Here is a 24,809-nt window from a genome sequence, read left to right as displayed (position 1 = left end):
TCACTGACTGGTTAGTGGACTTTCCCACATGCCACTCAAGTGTGCTTCAAGTCCAGTCCACTCCCTTGTAATGTGCTTTTGAGCAGAACCTGCAACTGCTGGAGAATTGATTAAGGTACTGCTATGTTGGTCTCACCAAGGCTGCAGAGTGACAAGAGTATCCTTGATTTCATGACAGTGGAGCAGTCCCATATGGTCTAGCGGCTAGAATGCCTGGTTCTAACCCAGCAGCACGAGCACGACAGTGGCGCATTACCAAACCAATCCCATATGGTCTAGCGGTTAGGATTCCTGGTTTTCACCCAGGCGACCCGGGTTCAACTCCCGGTATGGGAACATGTCTTTAATGTGCCCACAAGCCAATGTGTTCTTTGTGTTAATCCCACGATGGATTAAATGGGGCAAAGTTGTTGGCTGAAGGCAAACATCAGGTAAGGCTAAGCACATGGCATAACGGTTCAGACCGGGACTGTACAGTCTTCAGTGATGAGGATGTACACAAGCAGGCCTGCAATTATGAGCGGCGAGTCAAGGTGGCTGTTTATGTGAAAATCAAATGAGCTTCTTTGAAACAAGGGTGGGTGCATTAAGGTTACGTCTTTTGCCATCTTACAATGCTGTGATTGCAACCGTTCCTTGACTCTCTGTGAATGGTGATCCTGCCTGTTGATCAGTGCTTATGACAAGTTGCATATCGACAATGATGAAACTAAGCCAAGAGCCCATTGTTAATCAGGGTTGATGAACAGGTTTTAACCAGGACAGGCAGATGTTTTTGTGTCCAAAAAGTATTAAACGTGTTTTTCTACAACAGTAAGAGCATCACTGAATGTTCTGAGCTCCTATTTTGTGCTGCACTTTTTCAAGTTTTACTGTCTAGATTTTTGCGATGAGGTGCTCACTCGCAATGGTAGCATGACCGAGCGGTCTAAGGTGCTGGGTTTAGGCTCCAGTCTCTTCGGAGGCGTGGGTTCGAATCCCACTGCTGCCATAGTCTTCAGGATCTTTTCGTGTTTCTTCCATCCCCTACCAATAAATTGTAAGGGCTGCAGTGGAACTCAAATCTGTTACAGAATGTCTGTCAAGTACAATCAAGCAGGAATCTCATCAACAGCAATTCTTCCAAACCAGGGTGATGTTAGGTGTTGTGCAAGTTTTCCATTCAATAAAGCCTCCAGACAAGCGGTCAGTGGTAGCTAACATTCTTTAATAATAACAAGAACAGAAGCCAAGCTTGGTGAAGGAATGCATCATTGCGGGGCAGACGATGGGCAGAGTCCCTAACTGAGTCTAGCATGGCCTTCAGTTACATACCTCTTACAGGAACTAAAGGCAGTACACAGCTGTTTTCACACCTTTGGTACCCCCACCCCCAAAGAAAGTTTCACACTCCCTTGCAACCTCTTACAGTGGAGAAGGAGACAAAAGACTCCTCCCCCCACTCTGGGTCCTTTGTGTGTGAATGCTTCCCTCAAACATCCTGAGATACCATCTGTTACCAGTATGAGTGTGAGAGACATGCTGAAATCCAGTGGCACCAAGGTATTATACAACCACAAAGGGACCATGAGTATGTTAAGCTGTTTTCAGATGTGCGCTGCTATTTAACCCTCCGCACCCCATGACAGCAACGGACAGCCAGGAGTGTTTGTAGGTGAATAACATCAACATTTGACAATAATATTGCTCGGTTATGATAGTGAGGTGAGCTGTTGAGGATATCTGTTGGTAGGTGCTGTTCCTGACAATGTAGCTGCTGTTAGCAGAAACTTCTATAAGCTTTGGAGGTAATGCCACCAGACTTGGTCAATTACCCAGAAAACTCTATTGCAATGTGTGACTATAATAAAACTCGGTGTTGCAATGTGTCATTGAGAATTATTTGGAGGAATTTGGAACATCCTAAAAGGATTCTCAGGAATCTGGAACATTCTAATAGAACTCTCAAAAATCCTAAAATAGCTCTTGTGAATTCGAAACATTCTAAAAGAATTCTCAGGAATACAGGGTTAACTTTTGATACTTCTTTTTAAATACTCTCATTTCTACCTTTCCCTAGCCCATCGTTGTAAATAGGAATATCTTTGTAATAACTTACTTGGTTACCTTGTGGTACAAATGTAACACGAGTGTGTGTTACATGAGACTACGTTCTAGCCCTAGTTCCATTTCAGTTAATATCTGTTGAATACAATTTACAGATGTTCAAGAAATAAAACTCTCAAGTCCAATCCACTTCAAGTCCAACTTCAATAGAAGAATCAGAGCCTTCCAGAGACGGTCTCACGTCTCTCATGGTCAGTGATTTTGACCTTTCACTAATGATGTTGAAGTACAGATAGGCAACAATAGCTTCGGCTTTTGTAAGGCATCAGTGGAGAAGAAGATTAACAGAAGAGTGAGCAGGATATTGTTTGTTTTTATAATAATGCGATTAATACATGAATAAAAGAAATTCTTTTGCAAAAGTCATTTACAATGTGCAGGTGTTTCATATATTTTTATTCACAGTGTCAACACTGACTGGTTAGTGGCTACTCAAGTGTGCTTCAAGTCCACCGCATTGTAAGGTGTTAGATTGTGTGGTCTAAGGATCTGGGTTAAGACTCCAGGCTCCTCACACATATGGGTTGAAATCCTATTGCTGCAATAAGAGTTTAACCAGGGCAGGCAGATGCTATTGTATCCAAAAACATTCAGGCAAGTATTAAACATGTTTTTCTAAAACAGCAAGAGCATCACTGAATGTTCTGGGCTTCTATTTTGTGCTGCACTTTTTCAAGTTTTACTATCTAGATTTTTGCGATGAGGTCCTTACTCGCAATGGTAGCATGACCGAGCGGTCTAAGGTGCTGGATTAAGGCTCCAGTCTCTTCGGAGGCGTGGGTTCGAATCCCACTGCTGCCATAGTGTTCTAGCGGAAAAGTTTTCTTTCTTCCATGCCTTACCAATAAATTGTAAGGGCTGCAGTGGAAATCAAATCTGTTATAGAATGTCTGTCAAGTCCAAACATGCAGGAAACCCATCAGGAGCAATTCTTCCAAACCACATTAGGCACGTGCTGTAAAGTCATTTACAACTTGCATGTTTTTCATGTCTTTTTGTTCATGGTCTCATCACTGACTGGTTAGTGGACTTTCCCACATGCCACTCAAGTGTGCTTCAAGTCCAGTCCACTCCCTTGTAATGTGCTTTTGAGCAGAACCTGCAACTGCTGGAGAATTGATTAAGGTACTGCTATGTTGGTCTCACCAAGGCTGCAGAGTGACAAGAGTATCCTTGATTTCATGACAGTGGAGCAGTCCCATATGGTCTAGCGGCTAGAATGCCTGGTTCTAACCCAGCAGCACGAGCACGACAGTGGCGCATTACCAAACCAATCCCATATGGTCTAGCGGTTAGGATTCCTGGTTTTCACCCAGGCGACCCGGGTTCAACTCCCGGTATGGGAACATGTCTTTAATGTGCCCACAAGCCAATGTGTTCTTTGTGTTAATCCCACGATGGATTAAATGGGGCAAAGTTGTTGGCTGAAGGCAAACATCAGGTAAGGCTAAGCACATGGCATAACGGTTCAGACCGGGACTGTACAGTCTTCAGTGATGAGGATGTACACAAGCAGGCCTGCAATTATGAGCGGCGAGTCAAGGTGGCTGTTTATGTGAAAATCAAATGAGCTTCTTTGAAACAAGGGTGGGTGCATTAAGGTTACGTCTTTTGCCATCTTACAATGCTGTGATTGCAACCGTTCCTTGACTCTCTGTGAATGGTGATCCTGCCTGTTGATCAGTGCTTATGACAAGTTGCATATCGACAATGATGAAACTAAGCCAAGAGCCCATTGTTAATCAGGGTTGATGAACAGGTTTTAACCAGGACAGGCAGATGTTTTTGTGTCCAAAAAGTATTAAACGTGTTTTTCTACAACAGTAAGAGCATCACTGAATGTTCTGAGCTCCTATTTTGTGCTGCACTTTTTCAAGTTTTACTGTCTAGATTTTTGCGATGAGGTGCTCACTCGCAATGGTAGCATGACCGAGCGGTCTAAGGTGCTGGATTTAGGCTCCAGTCTCTTCGGAGGCGTGGGTTCGAATCCCACTGCTGCCATAGTCTTCAGGATCTTTTCGTGTTTCTTCCATCCCCTACCAATAAATTGTAAGGGCTGCAGTGGAACTCAAATCTGTTACAGAATGTCTGTCAAGTACAATCAAGCAGGAATCTCATCAACAGCAATTCTTCCAAACCAGGGTGATGTTAGGTGTTGTGCAAGTTTTCCATTCAATAAAGCCTCCAGACAAGCGGTCAGTGGTAGCTAACATTCTTTAATAATAACAAGAACAGAAGCCAAGCTTGGTGAAGGAATGCATCATTGCGGGGCAGACGATGGGCAGAGTCCCTAACTGAGTCTAGCATGGCCTTCAGTTACATACCTCTTACAGGAACTAAAGGCAGTACACAGCTGTTTTCACACCTTTGGTACCCCCACCCCCAAAGAAAGTTTCACACTCCCTTGCAACCTCTTACAGTGGAGAAGGAGACAAAAGACTCCTCCCCCCACTCTGGGTCCTTTGTGTGTGAATGCTTCCCTCAAACATCCTGAGATACCATCTGTTACCAGTATGAGTGTGAGAGACATGCTGAAATCCAGTGGCACCAAGGTATTATACAACCACAAAGGGACCATGAGTATGTTAAGCTGTTTTCAGATGTGCGCTGCTATTTAACCCTCCGCACCCCATGACAGCAACGGACAGCCAGGAGTGTTTGTAGGTGAATAACATCAACATTTGACAATAATATTGCTCGGTTATGATAGTGAGGTGAGCTGTTGAGGATATCTGTTGGTAGGTGCTGTTCCTGACAATGTAGCTGCTGTTAGCAGAAACTTCTATAAGCTTTGGAGGTAATGCCACCAGACTTGGTCAATTACCCAGAAAACTCTATTGCAATGTGTGACTATAATAAAACTCGGTGTTGCAATGTGTCATTGAGAATTATTTGGAGGAATTTGGAACATCCTAAAAGGATTCTCAGGAATCTGGAACATTCTAATAGAACTCTCAAAAATCCTAAAATAGCTCTTGTGAATTCGAAACATTCTAAAAGAATTCTCAGGAATACAGGGTTAACTTTTGATACTTCTTTTTAAATACTCTCATTTCTACCTTTCCCTAGCCCATCGTTGTAAATAGGAATATCTTTGTAATAACTTACTTGGTTACCTTGTGGTACAAATGTAACACGAGTGTGTGTTACATGAGACTACGTTCTAGCCCTAGTTCCATTTCAGTTAATATCTGTTGAATACAATTTACAGATGTTCAAGAAATAAAACTCTCAAGTCCAATCCACTTCAAGTCCAACTTCAATAGAAGAATCAGAGCCTTCCAGAGACGGTCTCACGTCTCTCATGGTCAGTGATTTTGACCTTTCACTAATGATGTTGAAGTACAGATAGGCAACAATAGCTTCGGCTTTTGTAAGGCATCAGTGGAGAAGAAGATTAACAGAAGAGTGAGCAGGATATTGTTTGTTTTTATAATAATGCGATTAATACATGAATAAAAGAAATTCTTTTGCAAAAGTCATTTACAATGTGCAGGTGTTTCATATATTTTTATTCACAGTGTCAACACTGACTGGTTAGTGGCTACTCAAGTGTGCTTCAAGTCCACCGCATTGTAAGGTGTTAGATTGTGTGGTCTAAGGATCTGGGTTAAGACTCCAGGCTCCTCACACATATGGGTTGAAATCCTATTGCTGCAATAAGAGTTTAACCAGGGCAGGCAGATGCTATTGTATCCAAAAACATTCAGGCAAGTATTAAACATGTTTTTCTAAAACAGCAAGAGCATCACTGAATGTTCTGGGCTTCTATTTTGTGCTGCACTTTTTCAAGTTTTACTATCTAGATTTTTGCGATGAGGTCCTTACTCGCAATGGTAGCATGACCGAGCGGTCTAAGGTGCTGGATTAAGGCTCCAGTCTCTTCGGAGGCGTGGGTTCGAATCCCACTGCTGCCATAGTGTTCTAGCGGAAAAGTTTTCTTTCTTCCATGCCTTACCAATAAATTGTAAGGGCTGCAGTGGAAATCAAATCTGTTATAGAATGTCTGTCAAGTCCAAACATGCAGGAAACCCATCAGGAGCAATTCTTCCAAACCACATTAGGCACGTGCTGTAAAGTCATTTACAACTTGCATGTTTTTCATGTCTTTTTGTTCATGGTCTCATCACTGACTGGTTAGTGGACTTTCCCACATGCCACTCAAGTGTGCTTCAAGTCCAGTCCACTCCCTTGTAATGTGCTTTTGAGCAGAACCTGCAACTGCTGGAGAATTGATTAAGGTACTGCTATGTTGGTCTCACCAAGGCTGCAGAGTGACAAGAGTATCCTTGATTTCATGACAGTGGAGCAGTCCCATATGGTCTAGCGGCTAGAATGCCTGGTTCTAACCCAGCAGCACGAGCACGACAGTGGCGCATTACCAAACCAATCCCATATGGTCTAGCGGTTAGGATTCCTGGTTTTCACCCAGGCGACCCGGGTTCAACTCCCGGTATGGGAACATGTCTTTAATGTGCCCACAAGCCAATGTGTTCTTTGTGTTAATCCCACGATGGATTAAATGGGGCAAAGTTGTTGGCTGAAGGCAAACATCAGGTAAGGCTAAGCACATGGCATAACGGTTCAGACCGGGACTGTACAGTCTTCAGTGATGAGGATGTACACAAGCAGGCCTGCAATTATGAGCGGCGAGTCAAGGTGGCTGTTTATGTGAAAATCAAATGAGCTTCTTTGAAACAAGGGTGGGTGCATTAAGGTTACGTCTTTTGCCATCTTACAATGCTGTGATTGCAACCGTTCCTTGACTCTCTGTGAATGGTGATCCTGCCTGTTGATCAGTGCTTATGACAAGTTGCATATCGACAATGATGAAACTAAGCCAAGAGCCCATTGTTAATCAGGGTTGATGAACAGGTTTTAACCAGGACAGGCAGATGTTTTTGTGTCCAAAAAGTATTAAACGTGTTTTTCTACAACAGTAAGAGCATCACTGAATGTTCTGAGCTCCTATTTTGTGCTGCACTTTTTCAAGTTTTACTGTCTAGATTTTTGCGATGAGGTGCTCACTCGCAATGGTAGCATGACCGAGCGGTCTAAGGTGCTGGATTTAGGCTCCAGTCTCTTCGGAGGCGTGGGTTCGAATCCCACTGCTGCCATAGTCTTCAGGATCTTTTCGTGTTTCTTCCATCCCCTACCAATAAATTGTAAGGGCTGCAGTGGAACTCAAATCTGTTACAGAATGTCTGTCAAGTACAATCAAGCAGGAATCTCATCAACAGCAATTCTTCCAAACCAGGGTGATGTTAGGTGTTGTGCAAGTTTTCCATTCAATAAAGCCTCCAGACAAGCGGTCAGTGGTAGCTAACATTCTTTAATAATAACAAGAACAGAAGCCAAGCTTGGTGAAGGAATGCATCATTGCGGGGCAGACGATGGGCAGAGTCCCTAACTGAGTCTAGCATGGCCTTCAGTTACATACCTCTTACAGGAACTAAAGGCAGTACACAGCTGTTTTCACACCTTTGGTACCCCCACCCCCAAAGAAAGTTTCACACTCCCTTGCAACCTCTTACAGTGGAGAAGGAGACAAAAGACTCCTCCCCCCACTCTGGGTCCTTTGTGTGTGAATGCTTCCCTCAAACATCCTGAGATACCATCTGTTACCAGTATGAGTGTGAGAGACATGCTGAAATCCAGTGGCACCAAGGTATTATACAACCACAAAGGGACCATGAGTATGTTAAGCTGTTTTCAGATGTGCGCTGCTATTTAACCCTCCGCACCCCATGACAGCAACGGACAGCCAGGAGTGTTTGTAGGTGAATAACATCAACATTTGACAATAATATTGCTCGGTTATGATAGTGAGGTGAGCTGTTGAGGATATCTGTTGGTAGGTGCTGTTCCTGACAATGTAGCTGCTGTTAGCAGAAACTTCTATAAGCTTTGGAGGTAATGCCACCAGACTTGGTCAATTACCCAGAAAACTCTATTGCAATGTGTGACTATAATAAAACTCGGTGTTGCAATGTGTCATTGAGAATTATTTGGAGGAATTTGGAACATCCTAAAAGGATTCTCAGGAATCTGGAACATTCTAATAGAACTCTCAAAAATCCTAAAATAGCTCTTGTGAATTCGAAACATTCTAAAAGAATTCTCAGGAATACAGGGTTAACTTTTGATACTTCTTTTTAAATACTCTCATTTCTACCTTTCCCTAGCCCATCGTTGTAAATAGGAATATCTTTGTAATAACTTACTTGGTTACCTTGTGGTACAAATGTAACACGAGTGTGTGTTACATGAGACTACGTTCTAGCCCTAGTTCCATTTCAGTTAATATCTGTTGAATACAATTTACAGATGTTCAAGAAATAAAACTCTCAAGTCCAATCCACTTCAAGTCCAACTTCAATAGAAGAATCAGAGCCTTCCAGAGACGGTCTCACGTCTCTCATGGTCAGTGATTTTGACCTTTCACTAATGATGTTGAAGTACAGATAGGCAACAATAGCTTCGGCTTTTGTAAGGCATCAGTGGAGAAGAAGATTAACAGAAGAGTGAGCAGGATATTGTTTGTTTTTATAATAATGCGATTAATACATGAATAAAAGAAATTCTTTTGCAAAAGTCATTTACAATGTGCAGGTGTTTCATATATTTTTATTCACAGTGTCAACACTGACTGGTTAGTGGCTACTCAAGTGTGCTTCAAGTCCACCGCATTGTAAGGTGTTAGATTGTGTGGTCTAAGGATCTGGGTTAAGACTCCAGGCTCCTCACACATATGGGTTGAAATCCTATTGCTGCAATAAGAGTTTAACCAGGGCAGGCAGATGCTATTGTATCCAAAAACATTCAGGCAAGTATTAAACATGTTTTTCTAAAACAGCAAGAGCATCACTGAATGTTCTGGGCTTCTATTTTGTGCTGCACTTTTTCAAGTTTTACTATCTAGATTTTTGCGATGAGGTCCTTACTCGCAATGGTAGCATGACCGAGCGGTCTAAGGTGCTGGATTAAGGCTCCAGTCTCTTCGGAGGCGTGGGTTCGAATCCCACTGCTGCCATAGTGTTCTAGCGGAAAAGTTTTGTTTCTTCCATGCCTTACCAATAAATTGTAAGGGCTGCAGTGGAAATCAAATCTGTTATAGAATGTCTGTCAAGTCCAAACATGCAGGAAACCCATCAGGAGCAATTCTTCCAAACCACATTAGGCACGTGCTGTAAAGTCATTTACAACTTGCATGTTTTTCATGTCTTTTTGTTCATGGTCTCATCACTGACTGGTTAGTGGACTTTCCCACATGCCACTCAAGTGTGCTTCAAGTCCAGTCCACTCCCTTGTAATGTGCTTTTGAGCAGAACCTGCAACTGCTGGAGAATTGATTAAGGTACTGCTATGTTGGTCTCACCAAGGCTGCAGAGTGACAAGAGTATCCTTGATTTCATGACAGTGGAGCAGTCCCATATGGTCTAGCGGCTAGAATGCCTGGTTCTAACCCAGCAGCACGAGCACGACAGTGGCGCATTACCAAACCAATCCCATATGGTCTAGCGGTTAGGATTCCTGGTTTTCACCCAGGCGACCCGGGTTCAACTCCCGGTATGGGAACATGTCTTTAATGTGCCCACAAGCCAATGTGTTCTTTGTGTTAATCCCACGATGGATTAAATGGGGCAAAGTTGTTGGCTGAAGGCAAACATCAGGTAAGGCTAAGCACATGGCATAACGGTTCAGACCGGGACTGTACAGTCTTCAGTGATGAGGATGTACACAAGCAGGCCTGCAATTATGAGCGGCGAGTCAAGGTGGCTGTTTATGTGAAAATCAAATGAGCTTCTTTGAAACAAGGGTGGGTGCATTAAGGTTACGTCTTTTGCCATCTTACAATGCTGTGATTGCAACCGTTCCTTGACTCTCTGTGAATGGTGATCCTGCCTGTTGATCAGTGCTTATGACAAGTTGCATATCGACAATGATGAAACTAAGCCAAGAGCCCATTGTTAATCAGGGTTGATGAACAGGTTTTAACCAGGACAGGCAGATGTTTTTGTGTCCAAAAAGTATTAAACGTGTTTTTCTACAACAGTAAGAGCATCACTGAATGTTCTGAGCTCCTATTTTGTGCTGCACTTTTTCAAGTTTTACTGTCTAGATTTTTGCGATGAGGTGCTCACTCGCAATGGTAGCATGACCGAGCGGTCTAAGGTGCTGGATTTAGGCTCCAGTCTCTTCGGAGGCGTGGGTTCGAATCCCACTGCTGCCATAGTCTTCAGGATCTTTTCGTGTTTCTTCCATCCCCTACCAATAAATTGTAAGGGCTGCAGTGGAACTCAAATCTGTTACAGAATGTCTGTCAAGTACAATCAAGCAGGAATCTCATCAACAGCAATTCTTCCAAACCAGGGTGATGTTAGGTGTTGTGCAAGTTTTCCATTCAATAAAGCCTCCAGACAAGCGGTCAGTGGTAGCTAACATTCTTTAATAATAACAAGAACAGAAGCCAAGCTTGGTGAAGGAATGCATCATTGCGGGGCAGACGATGGGCAGAGTCCCTAACTGAGTCTAGCATGGCCTTCAGTTACATACCTCTTACAGGAACTAAAGGCAGTACACAGCTGTTTTCACACCTTTGGTACCCCCACCCCCAAAGAAAGTTTCACACTCCCTTGCAACCTCTTACAGTGGAGAAGGAGACAAAAGACTCCTCCCCCCACTCTGGGTCCTTTGTGTGTGAATGCTTCCCTCAAACATCCTGAGATACCATCTGTTACCAGTATGAGTGTGAGAGACATGCTGAAATCCAGTGGCACCAAGGTATTATACAACCACAAAGGGACCATGAGTATGTTAAGCTGTTTTCAGATGTGCGCTGCTATTTAACCCTCCGCACCCCATGACAGCAACGGACAGCCAGGAGTGTTTGTAGGTGAATAACATCAACATTTGACAATAATATTGCTCGGTTATGATAGTGAGGTGAGCTGTTGAGGATATCTGTTGGTAGGTGCTGTTCCTGACAATGTAGCTGCTGTTAGCAGAAACTTCTATAAGCTTTGGAGGTAATGCCACCAGACTTGGTCAATTACCCAGAAAACTCTATTGCAATGTGTGACTATAATAAAACTCGGTGTTGCAATGTGTCATTGAGAATTATTTGGAGGAATTTGGAACATCCTAAAAGGATTCTCAGGAATCTGGAACATTCTAATAGAACTCTCAAAAATCCTAAAATAGCTCTTGTGAATTCGAAACATTCTAAAAGAATTCTCAGGAATACAGGGTTAACTTTTGATACTTCTTTTTAAATACTCTCATTTCTACCTTTCCCTAGCCCATCGTTGTAAATAGGAATATCTTTGTAATAACTTACTTGGTTACCTTGTGGTACAAATGTAACACGAGTGTGTGTTACATGAGACTACGTTCTAGCCCTAGTTCCATTTCAGTTAATATCTGTTGAATACAATTTACAGATGTTCAAGAAATAAAACTCTCAAGTCCAATCCACTTCAAGTCCAACTTCAATAGAAGAATCAGAGCCTTCCAGAGACGGTCTCACGTCTCTCATGGTCAGTGATTTTGACCTTTCACTAATGATGTTGAAGTACAGATAGGCAACAATAGCTTCGGCTTTTGTAAGGCATCAGTGGAGAAGAAGATTAACAGAAGAGTGAGCAGGATATTGTTTGTTTTTATAATAATGCGATTAATACATGAATAAAAGAAATTCTTTTGCAAAAGTCATTTACAATGTGCAGGTGTTTCATATATTTTTATTCACAGTGTCAACACTGACTGGTTAGTGGCTACTCAAGTGTGCTTCAAGTCCACCGCATTGTAAGGTGTTAGATTGTGTGGTCTAAGGATCTGGGTTAAGACTCCAGGCTCCTCACACATATGGGTTGAAATCCTATTGCTGCAATAAGAGTTTAACCAGGGCAGGCAGATGCTATTGTATCCAAAAACATTCAGGCAAGTATTAAACATGTTTTTCTAAAACAGCAAGAGCATCACTGAATGTTCTGGGCTTCTATTTTGTGCTGCACTTTTTCAAGTTTTACTATCTAGATTTTTGCGATGAGGTCCTTACTCGCAATGGTAGCATGACCGAGCGGTCTAAGGTGCTGGATTAAGGCTCCAGTCTCTTCGGAGGCGTGGGTTCGAATCCCACTGCTGCCATAGTGTTCTAGCGGAAAAGTTTTGTTTCTTCCATGCCTTACCAATAAATTGTAAGGGCTGCAGTGGAAATCCAATCTGTTATAGAATGTCTGTCAAGTCCAAACATGCAGGAAACCCATCAGGAGCAATTCTTCCAAACCACATTAGGCACGTGCTGTAAAGTCATTTACAACTTGCATGTTTTTCATGTCTTTTTGTTCATGGTCTCATCACTGACTGGTTAGTGGACTTTCCCACATGCCACTCAAGTGTGCTTCAAGTCCAGTCCACTCCCTTGTAATGTGCTTTTGAGCAGAACCTGCAACTGCTGGAGAATTGATTAAGGTACTGCTATGTTGGTCTCACCAAGGCTGCAGAGTGACAAGAGTATCCTTGATTTCATGACAGTGGAGCAGTCCCATATGGTCTAGCGGCTAGAATGCCTGGTTCTAACCCAGCAGCACGAGCACGACAGTGGCGCATTACCAAACCAATCCCATATGGTCTAGCGGTTAGGATTCCTGGTTTTCACCCAGGCGACCCGGGTTCAACTCCCGGTATGGGAACATGTCTTTAATGTGCCCACAAGCCAATGTGTTCTTTGTGTTAATCCCACGATGGATTAAATGGGGCAAAGTTGTTGGCTGAAGGCAAACATCAGGTAAGGCTAAGCACATGGCATAACGGTTCAGACCGGGACTGTACAGTCTTCAGTGATGAGGATGTACACAAGCAGGCCTGCAATTATGAGCGGCGAGTCAAGGTGGCTGTTTATGTGAAAATCAAATGAGCTTCTTTGAAACAAGGGTGGGTGCATTAAGGTTACGTCTTTTGCCATCTTACAATGCTGTGATTGCAACCGTTCCTTGACTCTCTGTGAATGGTGATCCTGCCTGTTGATCAGTGCTTATGACAAGTTGCATATCGACAATGATGAAACTAAGCCAAGAGCCCATTGTTAATCAGGGTTGATGAACAGGTTTTAACCAGGACAGGCAGATGTTTTTGTGTCCAAAAAGTATTAAACGTGTTTTTCTACAACAGTAAGAGCATCACTGAATGTTCTGAGCTCCTATTTTGTGCTGCACTTTTTCAAGTTTTACTGTCTAGATTTTTGCGATGAGGTGCTCACTCGCAATGGTAGCATGACCGAGCGGTCTAAGGTGCTGGATTTAGGCTCCAGTCTCTTCGGAGGCGTGGGTTCGAATCCCACTGCTGCCATAGTCTTCAGGATCTTTTCGTGTTTCTTCCATCCCCTACCAATAAATTGTAAGGGCTGCAGTGGAACTCAAATCTGTTACAGAATGTCTGTCAAGTACAATCAAGCAGGAATCTCATCAACAGCAATTCTTCCAAACCAGGGTGATGTTAGGTGTTGTGCAAGTTTTCCATTCAATAAAGCCTCCAGACAAGCGGTCAGTGGTAGCTAACATTCTTTAATAATAACAAGAACAGAAGCCAAGCTTGGTGAAGGAATGCATCATTGCGGGGCAGACGATGGGCAGAGTCCCTAACTGAGTCTAGCATGGCCTTCAGTTACATACCTCTTACAGGAACTAAAGGCAGTACACAGCTGTTTTCACACCTTTGGTACCCCCACCCCCAAAGAAAGTTTCACACTCCCTTGCAACCTCTTACAGTGGAGAAGGAGACAAAAGACTCCTCCCCCCACTCTGGGTCCTTTGTGTGTGAATGCTTCCCTCAAACATCCTGAGATACCATCTGTTACCAGTATGAGTGTGAGAGACATGCTGAAATCCAGTGGCACCAAGGTATTATACAACCACAAAGGGACCATGAGTATGTTAAGCTGTTTTCAGATGTGCGCTGCTATTTAACCCTCCGCACCCCATGACAGCAACGGACAGCCAGGAGTGTTTGTAGGTGAATAACATCAACATTTGACAATAATATTGCTCGGTTATGATAGTGAGGTGAGCTGTTGAGGATATCTGTTGGTAGGTGCTGTTCCTGACAATGTAGCTGCTGTTAGCAGAAACTTCTATAAGCTTTGGAGGTAATGCCACCAGACTTGGTCAATTACCCAGAAAACTCTATTGCAATGTGTGACTATAATAAAACTCGGTGTTGCAATGTGTCATTGAGAATTATTTGGAGGAATTTGGAACATCCTAAAAGGATTCTCAGGAATCTGGAACATTCTAATAGAACTCTCAAAAATCCTAAAATAGCTCTTGTGAATTCGAAACATTCTAAAAGAATTCTCAGGAATACAGGGTTAACTTTTGATACTTCTTTTTAAATACTCTCATTTCTACCTTTCCCTAGCCCATCGTTGTAAATAGGAATATCTTTGTAATAACTTACTTGGTTACCTTGTGGTACAAATGTAACACGAGTGTGTGTTACATGAGACTACGTTCTAGCCCTAGTTCCATTTCAGTTAATATCTGTTGAATACAATTTACAGATGTTCAAGAAATAAAACTCTCAAGTCCAATCCACTTCAAGTCCAACTTCAATAGAAGAATCAGAGCCTTCCAGAGACGGTCTCACGTCTCTCATGGTCAGTGATTTTGACCTTTCACTAATGATGTTGAAGTACAGATAGGCAACAATAGCTTCGGCTTTTGTAAGGCATCAGTGGAGAAGAAGATTAACAGAAGAGTGAGCAGGATATTGTTTGTTTTTATAATAATGCGATTAATACATGAATAAAAGAAATTCTTTTGCAAAAGTCATTTACAATGTGCAGGTGTTTCATATATTTTTATTCACAGTGTCAACACTGACTGGTTAGTGGCTACTCAAGTGTGCTTCAAGTCCACCGCATTGTAAGGTGTTAGATTGTGTGGTCTAAGGATCTGGGTTAAGACTCCAGGCTCCTCACACATATGGGTTGAAATCCTATTGCTGCAATAAGAGTTTAACCAGGGCAGGCAGATGCTATTGTATCCAAAAACATTCAGGCAAGTATTAAACATGTTTTTCTAAAACAGCAAGAGCATCACTGAATGTTCTGGGCTTCTATTTTGTGCTGCACTTTTTCAAGTTTTACTATCTAGATTTTTGCGATGAGGTCCTTACTCGCAATGGTAGCATGACCGAGCGGTCTAAGGTGCTGGATTAAGGCTCCAGTCTCTTCGGAGGCGTGGGTTCGAATCCCACTGCTGCCATAGTGTTCTAGCGGAAAAGTTTTGTTTCTTCCATGCCTTACCAATAAATTGTAAGGGCTGCAGTGGAAATCAAATCTGTTATAGAATGTCTGTCAAGTCCAAACATGCAGGAAACCCATCAGGAGCAATTCTTCCAAACCACATTAGGCACGTGCTGTAAAGTCATTTACAACTTGCATGTTTTTCATGTCTTTTTGTTCATGGTCTCATCACTGACTGGTTAGTGGACTTTCCCACATGCCACTCAAGTGTGCTTCAAGTCCAGTCCACTCCCTTGTAATGTGCTTTTGAGCAGAACCTGCAACTGCTGGAGAATTGATTAAGGTACTGCTATGTTGGTCTCACCAAGGCTGCAGAGTGACAAGAGTATCCTTGATTTCATGACAGTGGAGCAGTCCCATATGGTCTAGCGGCTAGAATGCCTGGTTCTAACCCAGCAGCACGAGCACGACAGTGGCGCATTACCAAACCAATCCCATATGGTCTAGCGGTTAGGATTCCTGGTTTTCACCCAGGCGACCCGGGTTCAACTCCCGGTATGGGAACATGTCTTTAATGTGCCCACAAGCCAATGTGTTCTTTGTGTTAATCCCACGATGGATTAAATGGGGCAAAGTTGTTGGCTGAAGGCAAACATCAGGTAAGGCTAAGCACATGGCATAACGGTTCAGACCGGGACTGTACAGTCTTCAGTGATGAGGATGTACACAAGCAGGCCTGCAATTATGAGCGGCGAGTCAAGGTGGCTGTTTATGTGAAAATCAAATGAGCTTCTTTGAAACAAGGGTGGGTGCATTAAGGTTACGTCTTTTGCCATCTTACAATGCTGTGATTGCAACCGTTCCTTGACTCTCTGTGAATGGTGATCCTGCCTGTTGATCAGTGCTTATGACAAGTTGCATATCGACAATGATGAAACTAAGCCAAGAGCCCATTGTTAATCAGGGTTGATGAACAGGTTTTAACCAGGACAGGCAGATGTTTTTGTGTCCAAAAAGTATTAAACGTGTTTTTCTACAACAGTAAGAGCATCACTGAATGTTCTGAGCTCCTATTTTGTGCTGCACTTTTTCAAGTTTTACTGTCTAGATTTTTGCGATGAGGTGCTCACTCGCAATGGTAGCATGACCGAGCGGTCTAAGGTGCTGGATTTAGGCTCCAGTCTCTTCGGAGGCGTGGGTTCGAATCCCACTGCTGCCATAGTCTTCAGGATCTTTTCGTGTTTCTTCCATCCCCTACCAATAAATTGTAAGGGCTGCAGTGGAACTCAAATCTGTTACAGAATGTCTGTCAAGTACAATCAAGCAGGAATCTCATCAACAGCAATTCTTCCAAACCAGGGTGATGTTAGGTGTTGTGCAAGTTTTCCATTCAATAAAGCCTCCAGACAAGCGGTCAGTGGTAGCTAACATTCTTTAATAATAACAAGAACAGAAGCCAAGCTTGGTGAAGGAATGCATCATTGCGGGGCAGACGATGGGCAGAGTCCCTAACTGAGTCTAGCATGGCCTTCAGTTACATACCTCTTACAGGAACTAAAGGCAGTACACAGCTGTTTTCACACCTTTGGTACCCCCACCCCCAAAGAAAGTTTCACACTCCCTTGCAACCTCTTACAGTGGAGAAGGAGACAAAAGACTCCTCCCCCCACTCTGGGTCCTTTGTGTGTGAATGCTTCCCTCAAACATCCTGAGATACCATCTGTTACCAGTATGAGTGTGAGAGACATGCTGAAATCCAGTGGCACCAAGGTATTATACAACCACAAAGGGACCATGAGTATGTTAAGCTGTTTTCAGATGTGCGCTGCTATTTAACCCTCCGCACCCCATGACAGCAACGGACAGCCAGGAGTGTTTGTAGGTGAATAACATCAACATTTGACAATAATATTGCTCGGTTATGATAGTGAGGTGAGCTGTTGAGGATATCTGTTGGTAGGTGCTGTTCCTGACAATGTAGCTGCTGTTAGCAGAAACTTCTATAAGCTTTGGAGGTAATGCCACCAGACTTGGTCAATTACCCAGAAAACTCTATTGCAATGTGTGACTATAATAAAACTCGGTGTTGCAATGTGTCATTGAGAATTATTTGGAGGAATTTGGAACATCCTAAAAGGATTCTCAGGAATCTGGAACATTCTAATAGAACTCTCAAAAATCCTAAAATAGCTCTTGTGAATTCGAAACATTCTAAAAGAATTCTCAGGAATACAGGGTTAACTTTTGATACTTCTTTTTAAATACTCTCATTTCTACCTTTCCCTAGCCCATCGTTGTAAATAGGAATATCTTTGTAATAACTTACTTGGTTACCTTGTGGTACAAATGTAACACGAGTGTGTGTTACATGAGACTACGTTCTAGCCCTAGTTCCATTTCAGTTAATATCTGTTGAATACAATTTACAGATGTTCAAGAAATAAAACTCTCAAGTCCAATCCACTTCAAGTCCAACTTCAATAGAAGAATCAGAGCCTTCCAGAGACGGTCTCACGTCTCTCATGGTCAGTGATTTTGACCTTTCACTAATGATGTTGAAGTACAGATAGGCAACAATAGCTTCGGCTTTTGTAAGGCATCAGTGGAGAAGAAGATTAACAGAAGAGTGAGCAGGATATTGTTTGTTTTTATAATAATGCGATTAATACATGAATAAAAGAAATTCTTTTGCAAAAGTCATTTACAATGTGCAGGTGTTTCATATATTTTTATTCACAGTGTCAACACTGACTGGTTAGTGGCTACTCAAGTGTGCTTCAAGTCCACCGCATTGTAAGGTGTTAGATTGTGTGGTCTAAGGATCTGGGTTAAGACTCCAGGCTCCTCACACATATGGGTTGAAATCCTATTGCTGCAATAAGAGTTTAACCAGGGCAGGCAGATGCTATTGTATCCAAAAACATTCAGGCAAGTATTAAACATGTTTTTCTAAAACAGCAAGAGCATCACTGAATGTTCTGGGCTTCTATTTTGTGCTGCACTTTTTCAAGTTTTACTATCTAGATTTTTGCGATGAGGTCCTTACTCGCAATGGTAGCATGACCGAGCGGTCTAAGGTGCTGGATTAAGGCTCCAGTCTCTTCGGAGGCGTGGGTTCGAATCCCACTGCTGCCATAGTGTTCTAGCGGAAAAGTTTTGTTTCTTCCATGCCTTACCAATAAATTGTAAGGGCTGCAGTGGAAATCCAATCTGTTATAGAATGTCTGTCAAGTCCAAACATGCAGGAAACCCATCAGGAGCAATTCTTCCAAACCACATTAGGCACGTGCTGTAAAGTCATTTACAACTTGCATGTTTTTCATGTCTTTTTGTTCATGGTCTCATCACTGACTGGTTAGTGGACTTTCCCACATGCCACTCAAGTGTGCTTCAAGTCCAGTCCACTCCCTTGTAATGTGCTTTTGAGCAGAACCTGCAACTGCTGGAGAATTGATTAAGGTACTGCTATGTTGGTCTCACCAAGGCTGCAGAGTGACAAGAGTATCCTTGATTTCATGACAGTGGAGCAGTCCCATATGGTCTAGCGGCTAGAATGCCTGGTTCTAACCCAGCAGCACGAGCACGACAGTGGCGCATTACCAAACCAATCCCATATGGTCTAGCGGTTAGGATTCCTGGTTTTCACCCAGGCGACCCGGGTTCAACTCCCGGTATGGGAACATGTCTTTAATGTGCCCACAAGCCAATGTGTTCTTTGTGTTAATCCCACGATGGATTAAATGGGGCAAAGTTGTTGGCTGAAGGCAAACATCAGGTAAGGCTAAGCACATGGCATAACGGTTCAGACCGGGACTGTACAGTCTTCAGTGATGAGGATGTACACAAGCAGGCCTGCAATTATGAGCGGCGAGTCAAGGTGGCTGTTTATGTGAAAATCAAATGAGCTTCTTTGAAACAAGGGTGGGTGCATTAAGGTTACGTCTTTTGCCATCTTACAATGCTGTGATTGCAACCGTTCCTTGACTCTCTGTGAATGGTGATCCTGCCTGTTGATCAGTGCTTATGACAAGTTGCATATCGACAATGATGAAACTAAGCCAAGAGCCCATTGTTAATCAGGGTTGATGAACAGGTTTTAACCAGAACAGGCAGATGTTTTTGTGTCCAAAAAGTATTAAACGTGTTTTTCTACAACAGTAAGAGCATCACTGAATGTTCTGAGCTCCTATTTTGTGCTGCACTTTTTCAAGTTTTACTGTCTAGATTTTTGCGATGAGGTGCTCACTCGCAATGGTAGCATGACCGAGCGGTCTAAGGTGCTGGATTTAGGCTCCAGTCTCTTCGGAGGCGTGGGTTCGAATCCCACTGCTGCCATAGTCTTCAGGATCTTTTCGTGTTTCTTCCATCCCCTACCAATAAATTGTAAGGGCTGCAGTGGAACTCAAATCTGTTACAGAATGTCTGTCAAGTACAATCAAGCAGGAATCTCATCAACAGCAATTCTTCCAAACCAGGGTGATGTTAGGTGTTGTGCAAGTTTTCCATTCAATAAAGCCTCCAGACAAGCGGTCAGTGGTAGCTAACATTCTTTAATAATAACAAGAACAGAAGCCAAGCTTGGTGAAGGAATGCATCATTGCGGGGCAGACGATGGGCAGAGTCCCTAACTGAGTCTAGCATGGCCTTCAGTTACATACCTCTTACAGGAACTAAAGGCAGTACACAGCTGTTTTCACACCTTTGGTACCCCCACCCCCAAAGAAAGTTTCACACTCCCTTGCAACCTCTTACAGTGGAGAAGGAGACAAAAGACTCCTCCCCCCACTCTGGGTCCTTTGTGTGTGAATGCTTCCCTCAAACATCCTGAGATACCATCTGTTACCAGTATGAGTGTGAGAGACATGCTGAAATCCAGTGGCACCAAGGTATTATACAACCACAAAGGGACCATGAGTATGTTAAGCTGTTTTCAGATGTGCGCTGCTATTTAACCCTCCGCACCCCATGACAGCAACGGACAGCCAGGAGTGTTTGTAGGTGAATAACATCAACATTTGACAATAATATTGCTCGGTTATGATAGTGAGGTGAGCTGTTGAGGATATCTGTTGGTAGGTGCTGTTCCTGACAATGTAGCTGCTGTTAGCAGAAACTTCTATAAGCTTTGGAGGTAATGCCACCAGACTTGGTCAATTACCCAGAAAACTCTATTGCAATGTGTGACTATAATAAAACTCGGTGTTGCAATGTGTCATTGAGAATTATTTGGAGGAATTTGGAACATCCTAAAAGGATTCTCAGGAATCTGGAACATTCTAATAGAACTCTCAAAAATCCTAAAATAGCTCTTGTGAATTCGAAACATTCTAAAAGAATTCTCAGGAATACAGGGTTAACTTTTGATACTTCTTTTTAAATACTCTCATTTCTACCTTTCCCTAGCCCATCGTTGTAAATAGGAATATCTTTGTAATAACTTACTTGGTTACCTTGTGGTACAAATGTAACACGAGTGTGTGTTACATGAGACTACGTTCTAGCCCTAGTTCCATTTCAGTTAATATCTGTTGAATACAATTTACAGATGTTCAAGAAATAAAACTCTCAAGTCCAATCCACTTCAAGTCCAACTTCAATAGAAGAATCAGAGCCTTCCAGAGACGGTCTCACGTCTCTCATGGTCAGTGATTTTGACCTTTCACTAATGATGTTGAAGTACAGATAGGCAACAATAGCTTCGGCTTTTGTAAGGCATCAGTGGAGAAGAAGATTAACAGAAGAGTGAGCAGGATATTGTTTGTTTTTATAATAATGCGATTAATACATGAATAAAAGAAATTCTTTTGCAAAAGTCATTTACAATGTGCAGGTGTTTCATATATTTTTATTCACAGTGTCAACACTGACTGGTTAGTGGCTACTCAAGTGTGCTTCAAGTCCACCGCATTGTAAGGTGTTAGATTGTGTGGTCTAAGGATCTGGGTTAAGACTCCAGGCTCCTCACACATATGGGTTGAAATCCTATTGCTGCAATAAGAGTTTAACCAGGGCAGGCAGATGCTATTGTATCCAAAAACATTCAGGCAAGTATTAAACATGTTTTTCTAAAACAGCAAGAGCATCACTGAATGTTCTGGGCTTCTATTTTGTGCTGCACTTTTTCAAGTTTTACTATCTAGATTTTTGCGATGAGGTCCTTACTCGCAATGGTAGCATGACCGAGCGGTCTAAGGTGCTGGATTAAGGCTCCAGTCTCTTCGGAGGCGTGGGTTCGAATCCCACTGCTGCCATAGTGTTCTAGCGGAAAAGTTTTGTTTCTTCCATGCCTTACCAATAAATTGTAAGGGCTGCAGTGGAAATCCAATCTGTTATAGAATGTCTGTCAAGTCCAAACATGCAGGAAACCCATCAGGAGCAATTCTTCCAAACCACATTAGGCACGTGCTGTAAAGTCATTTACAACTTGCATGTTTTTCATGTCTTTTTGTTCATGGTCTCATCACTGACTGGTTAGTGGACTTTCCCACATGCCACTCAAGTGTGCTTCAAGTCCAGTCCACTCCCTTGTAATGTGCTTTTGAGCAGAACCTGCAACTGCTGGAGAATTGATTAAGGTACTGCTATGTTGGTCTCACCAAGGCTGCAGAGTGACAAGAGTATCCTTGATTTCATGACAGTGGAGCAGTCCCATATGGTCTAGCGGCTAGAATGCCTGGTTCTAACCCAGCAGCACGAGCACGACAGTGGCGCATTACCAAACCAATCCCATATGGTCTAGCGGTTAGAATTCCTGGTTTTCACCCAGGCGACCCGGGTTCAACTCCCGGTATGGGAACATGTCTTTAATGTGCCCACAAGCCAATGTGTTCTTTGTGTTAATCCCACGATGGATTAAATGGGGCAAAGTTGTTGGCTGAAGGCAAACATCAGGTAAGGCTAAGCACATGGCATAACGGTTCAGACCGGGACTGTACAGTCTTCAGTGATGAGGATGTACACAAGCAGGCCTGCAATTATGAGCGGCGAGTCAAGGTGGCTGTTTATGTGAAAATCAAATGAGCTTCTTTGAAACAAGGGTGGGTGCATTAAGGTTACGTCTTTTGCCATCTTACAATGCTGTGATTGCAACCGTTCCTTGACTCTCTGTGAATGGTGATCCTGCCTGTTGATCAGTGCTTATGACAAGTTGCATATCGACAATGATGAAACTAAGCCAAGAGCCCATTGTTAATCAGGGTTGATGAACAGGTTTTAACCAGGACAGGCAGATGTTTTTGTGTCCAAAAAGTATTAAACGTGTTTTTCTACAACAGTAAGAGCATCACTGAATGTTCTGAGCTCCTATTTTGTGCTGCACTTTTTCAAGTTTTACTGTCTAGATTTTTGCGATGAGGTGCTCACTTGCAATGGTAGCATGACCGAGCGGTCTAAGGTGCTGGATTTAGGCTCCAGTCTCTTCGGAGGCGTGGGTTCGAATCCCACTGCTGCCATAGTCTTCAGGATCTTTTCGTGTTTCTTCCATCCCCTACCAATAAATTGTAAGGGCTGCAGTGGAACTCAAATCTGTTACAGAATGTCTGTCAAGTACAATCAAGCAGGAATCTCATCAACAGCAATTCTTCCAAACCAGGGTGATGTTAGGTGTTGTGCAAGTTTTCCATTCAATAAAGCCTCCAGACAAGCGGTCAGTGGTAGCTAACATTCTTTAATAATAACAAGAACAGAAGCCAAGCTTGGTGAAGGAATGCATCATTGCGGGGCAGACGATGGGCAGAGTCCCTAACTGAGTCTAGCATGGCCTTCAGTTACATACCTCTTACAGGAACTAAAGGCAGTACACAGCTGTTTTCACACCTTTGGTACCCCCACCCCCAAAGAAAGTTTCACACTCCCTTGCAACCTCTTACAGTGGAGAAGGAGACAAAAGACTCCTCCCCCCACTCTGGGTCCTTTGTGTGTGAATGCTTCCCTCAAACATCCTGAGATACCATCTGTTACCAGTATGAGTGTGAGAGACATGCTGAAATCCAGTGGCACCAAGGTATTATACAACCACAAAGGGACCATGAGTATGTTAAGCTGTTTTCAGATGTGCGCTGCTATTTAACCCTCCGCACCCCATGACAGCAACGGACAGCCAGGAGTGTTTGTAGGTGAATAACATCAACATTTGACAATAATATTGCTCGGTTATGATAGTGAGGTGAGCTGTTGAGGATATCTGTTGGTAGGTGCTGTTCCTGACAATGTAGCTGCTGTTAGCAGAAACTTCTATAAGCTTTGGAGGTAATGCCACCAGACTTGGTCAATTACCCAGAAAACTCTATTGCAATGTGTGACTATAATAAAACTCGGTGTTGCAATGTGTCATTGAGAATTATTTGGAGGAATTTGGAACATCCTAAAAGGATTCTCAGGAATCTGGAACATTCTAATAGAACTCTCAAAAATCCTAAAATAGCTCTTGTGAATTCGAAACATTCTAAAAGAATTCTCAGGAATACAGGGTTAACTTTTGATACTTCTTTTTAAATACTCTCATTTCTACCTTTCCCTAGCCCATCGTTGTAAATAGGAATATCTTTGTAATAACTTACTTGGTTACCTTGTGGTACAAATGTAACACGAGTGTGTGTTACATGAGACTACGTTCTAGCCCTAGTTCCATTTCAGTTAATATCTGTTGAATACAATTTACAGATGTTCAAGAAATAAAACTCTCAAGTCCAATCCACTTCAAGTCCAACTTCAATAGAAGAATCAGAGCCTTCCAGAGACGGTCTCACGTCTCTCATGGTCAGTGATTTTGACCTTTCACTAATGATGTTGAAGTACAGATAGGCAACAATAGCTTCGGCTTTTGTAAGGCATCAGTGGAGAAGAAGATTAACAGAAGAGTGAGCAGGATATTGTTTGTTTTTATAATAATGCGATTAATACATGAATAAAAGAAATTCTTTTGCAAAAGTCATTTACAATGTGCAGGTGTTTCATATATTTTTATTCACAGTGTCAACACTGACTGGTTAGTGGCTACTCAAGTGTGCTTCAAGTCCACCGCATTGTAAGGTGTTAGATTGTGTGGTCTAAGGATCTGGGTTAAGACTCCAGGCTCCTCACACATATGGGTTGAAATCCTATTGCTGCAATAAGAGTTTAACCAGGGCAGGCAGATGCTATTGTATCCAAAAACATTCAGGCAAGTATTAAACATGTTTTTCTAAAACAGCAAGAGCATCACTGAATGTTCTGGGCTTCTATTTTGTGCTGCACTTTTTCAAGTTTTACTATCTAGATTTTTGCGATGAGGTCCTTACTCGCAATGGTAGCATGACCGAGCGGTCTAAGGTGCTGGATTAAGGCTCCAGTCTCTTCGGAGGCGTGGGTTCGAATCCCACTGCTGCCATAGTGTTCTAGCGGAAAAGTTTTGTTTCTTCCATGCCTTACCAATAAATTGTAAGGGCTGCAGTGGAAATCCAATCTGTTATAGAATGTC

At 42.7% G+C, this 24,809-nt stretch overlaps 24 non-coding genes across 24 annotated transcripts; all 24 read left to right on the top strand.

The window, feature by feature from the left end:
* Window positions 1-264: 264 nt before the first annotated feature.
* On the top strand, window positions 265-336 carry trnae-uuc (transfer RNA glutamic acid (anticodon UUC)). The gene has a single exon. It is a non-coding gene; the product is annotated as a tRNA-Glu (tRNA).
* Window positions 337-909: 573 nt separating this feature from the next.
* Window positions 910-991, top strand: trnal-uag (transfer RNA leucine (anticodon UAG)). The gene has a single exon. It is a non-coding gene; the product is annotated as a tRNA-Leu (tRNA).
* A 1,834-nt stretch (window positions 992-2,825) lies between these two features.
* On the top strand, window positions 2,826-2,907 carry trnal-aag (transfer RNA leucine (anticodon AAG)). The gene has a single exon. It is a non-coding gene; the product is annotated as a tRNA-Leu (tRNA).
* Window positions 2,908-3,380: 473 nt separating this feature from the next.
* On the top strand, window positions 3,381-3,452 carry trnae-uuc (transfer RNA glutamic acid (anticodon UUC)). The gene has a single exon. It is a non-coding gene; the product is annotated as a tRNA-Glu (tRNA).
* Window positions 3,453-4,025: 573 nt separating this feature from the next.
* Window positions 4,026-4,107, top strand: trnal-uag (transfer RNA leucine (anticodon UAG)). Its single transcript has one exon. It is a non-coding gene; the product is annotated as a tRNA-Leu (tRNA).
* Window positions 4,108-5,941: 1,834 nt separating this feature from the next.
* trnal-aag (transfer RNA leucine (anticodon AAG)) lies at window positions 5,942-6,023 on the top strand. The gene has a single exon. It is a non-coding gene; the product is annotated as a tRNA-Leu (tRNA).
* Window positions 6,024-6,496: 473 nt separating this feature from the next.
* On the top strand, window positions 6,497-6,568 carry trnae-uuc (transfer RNA glutamic acid (anticodon UUC)). The gene has a single exon. It is a non-coding gene; the product is annotated as a tRNA-Glu (tRNA).
* A 573-nt stretch (window positions 6,569-7,141) lies between these two features.
* Window positions 7,142-7,223, top strand: trnal-uag (transfer RNA leucine (anticodon UAG)). The gene has a single exon. It is a non-coding gene; the product is annotated as a tRNA-Leu (tRNA).
* A 1,834-nt stretch (window positions 7,224-9,057) lies between these two features.
* Window positions 9,058-9,139, top strand: trnal-aag (transfer RNA leucine (anticodon AAG)). Its single transcript has one exon. It is a non-coding gene; the product is annotated as a tRNA-Leu (tRNA).
* Window positions 9,140-9,612: 473 nt separating this feature from the next.
* Window positions 9,613-9,684, top strand: trnae-uuc (transfer RNA glutamic acid (anticodon UUC)). Its single transcript has one exon. It is a non-coding gene; the product is annotated as a tRNA-Glu (tRNA).
* A 573-nt stretch (window positions 9,685-10,257) lies between these two features.
* trnal-uag (transfer RNA leucine (anticodon UAG)) lies at window positions 10,258-10,339 on the top strand. The gene has a single exon. It is a non-coding gene; the product is annotated as a tRNA-Leu (tRNA).
* Window positions 10,340-12,173: 1,834 nt separating this feature from the next.
* On the top strand, window positions 12,174-12,255 carry trnal-aag (transfer RNA leucine (anticodon AAG)). Its single transcript has one exon. It is a non-coding gene; the product is annotated as a tRNA-Leu (tRNA).
* A 473-nt stretch (window positions 12,256-12,728) lies between these two features.
* trnae-uuc (transfer RNA glutamic acid (anticodon UUC)) lies at window positions 12,729-12,800 on the top strand. The gene has a single exon. It is a non-coding gene; the product is annotated as a tRNA-Glu (tRNA).
* Window positions 12,801-13,373: 573 nt separating this feature from the next.
* trnal-uag (transfer RNA leucine (anticodon UAG)) lies at window positions 13,374-13,455 on the top strand. The gene has a single exon. It is a non-coding gene; the product is annotated as a tRNA-Leu (tRNA).
* A 1,834-nt stretch (window positions 13,456-15,289) lies between these two features.
* Window positions 15,290-15,371, top strand: trnal-aag (transfer RNA leucine (anticodon AAG)). The gene has a single exon. It is a non-coding gene; the product is annotated as a tRNA-Leu (tRNA).
* Window positions 15,372-15,844: 473 nt separating this feature from the next.
* Window positions 15,845-15,916, top strand: trnae-uuc (transfer RNA glutamic acid (anticodon UUC)). The gene has a single exon. It is a non-coding gene; the product is annotated as a tRNA-Glu (tRNA).
* Window positions 15,917-16,489: 573 nt separating this feature from the next.
* On the top strand, window positions 16,490-16,571 carry trnal-uag (transfer RNA leucine (anticodon UAG)). The gene has a single exon. It is a non-coding gene; the product is annotated as a tRNA-Leu (tRNA).
* A 1,834-nt stretch (window positions 16,572-18,405) lies between these two features.
* Window positions 18,406-18,487, top strand: trnal-aag (transfer RNA leucine (anticodon AAG)). The gene has a single exon. It is a non-coding gene; the product is annotated as a tRNA-Leu (tRNA).
* A 473-nt stretch (window positions 18,488-18,960) lies between these two features.
* trnae-uuc (transfer RNA glutamic acid (anticodon UUC)) lies at window positions 18,961-19,032 on the top strand. The gene has a single exon. It is a non-coding gene; the product is annotated as a tRNA-Glu (tRNA).
* A 573-nt stretch (window positions 19,033-19,605) lies between these two features.
* On the top strand, window positions 19,606-19,687 carry trnal-uag (transfer RNA leucine (anticodon UAG)). Its single transcript has one exon. It is a non-coding gene; the product is annotated as a tRNA-Leu (tRNA).
* A 1,834-nt stretch (window positions 19,688-21,521) lies between these two features.
* trnal-aag (transfer RNA leucine (anticodon AAG)) lies at window positions 21,522-21,603 on the top strand. Its single transcript has one exon. It is a non-coding gene; the product is annotated as a tRNA-Leu (tRNA).
* Window positions 21,604-22,076: 473 nt separating this feature from the next.
* Window positions 22,077-22,148, top strand: trnae-uuc (transfer RNA glutamic acid (anticodon UUC)). Its single transcript has one exon. It is a non-coding gene; the product is annotated as a tRNA-Glu (tRNA).
* Window positions 22,149-22,721: 573 nt separating this feature from the next.
* trnal-uag (transfer RNA leucine (anticodon UAG)) lies at window positions 22,722-22,803 on the top strand. The gene has a single exon. It is a non-coding gene; the product is annotated as a tRNA-Leu (tRNA).
* Window positions 22,804-24,637: 1,834 nt separating this feature from the next.
* trnal-aag (transfer RNA leucine (anticodon AAG)) lies at window positions 24,638-24,719 on the top strand. Its single transcript has one exon. It is a non-coding gene; the product is annotated as a tRNA-Leu (tRNA).
* Window positions 24,720-24,809: the final 90 nt, after the last annotated feature.

The sequence above is a fragment of the Maylandia zebra genome, linkage group LG3, assembly GCF_041146795.1.
Source record: "Maylandia zebra isolate NMK-2024a linkage group LG3, Mzebra_GT3a, whole genome shotgun sequence".
Taxonomy (NCBI): domain Eukaryota; kingdom Metazoa; phylum Chordata; class Actinopteri; order Cichliformes; family Cichlidae; genus Maylandia; species Maylandia zebra.
The sequence above is the reverse complement of the archived record's forward strand: the minus strand, read 5'-3'. Positions and strand labels throughout refer to the sequence as shown.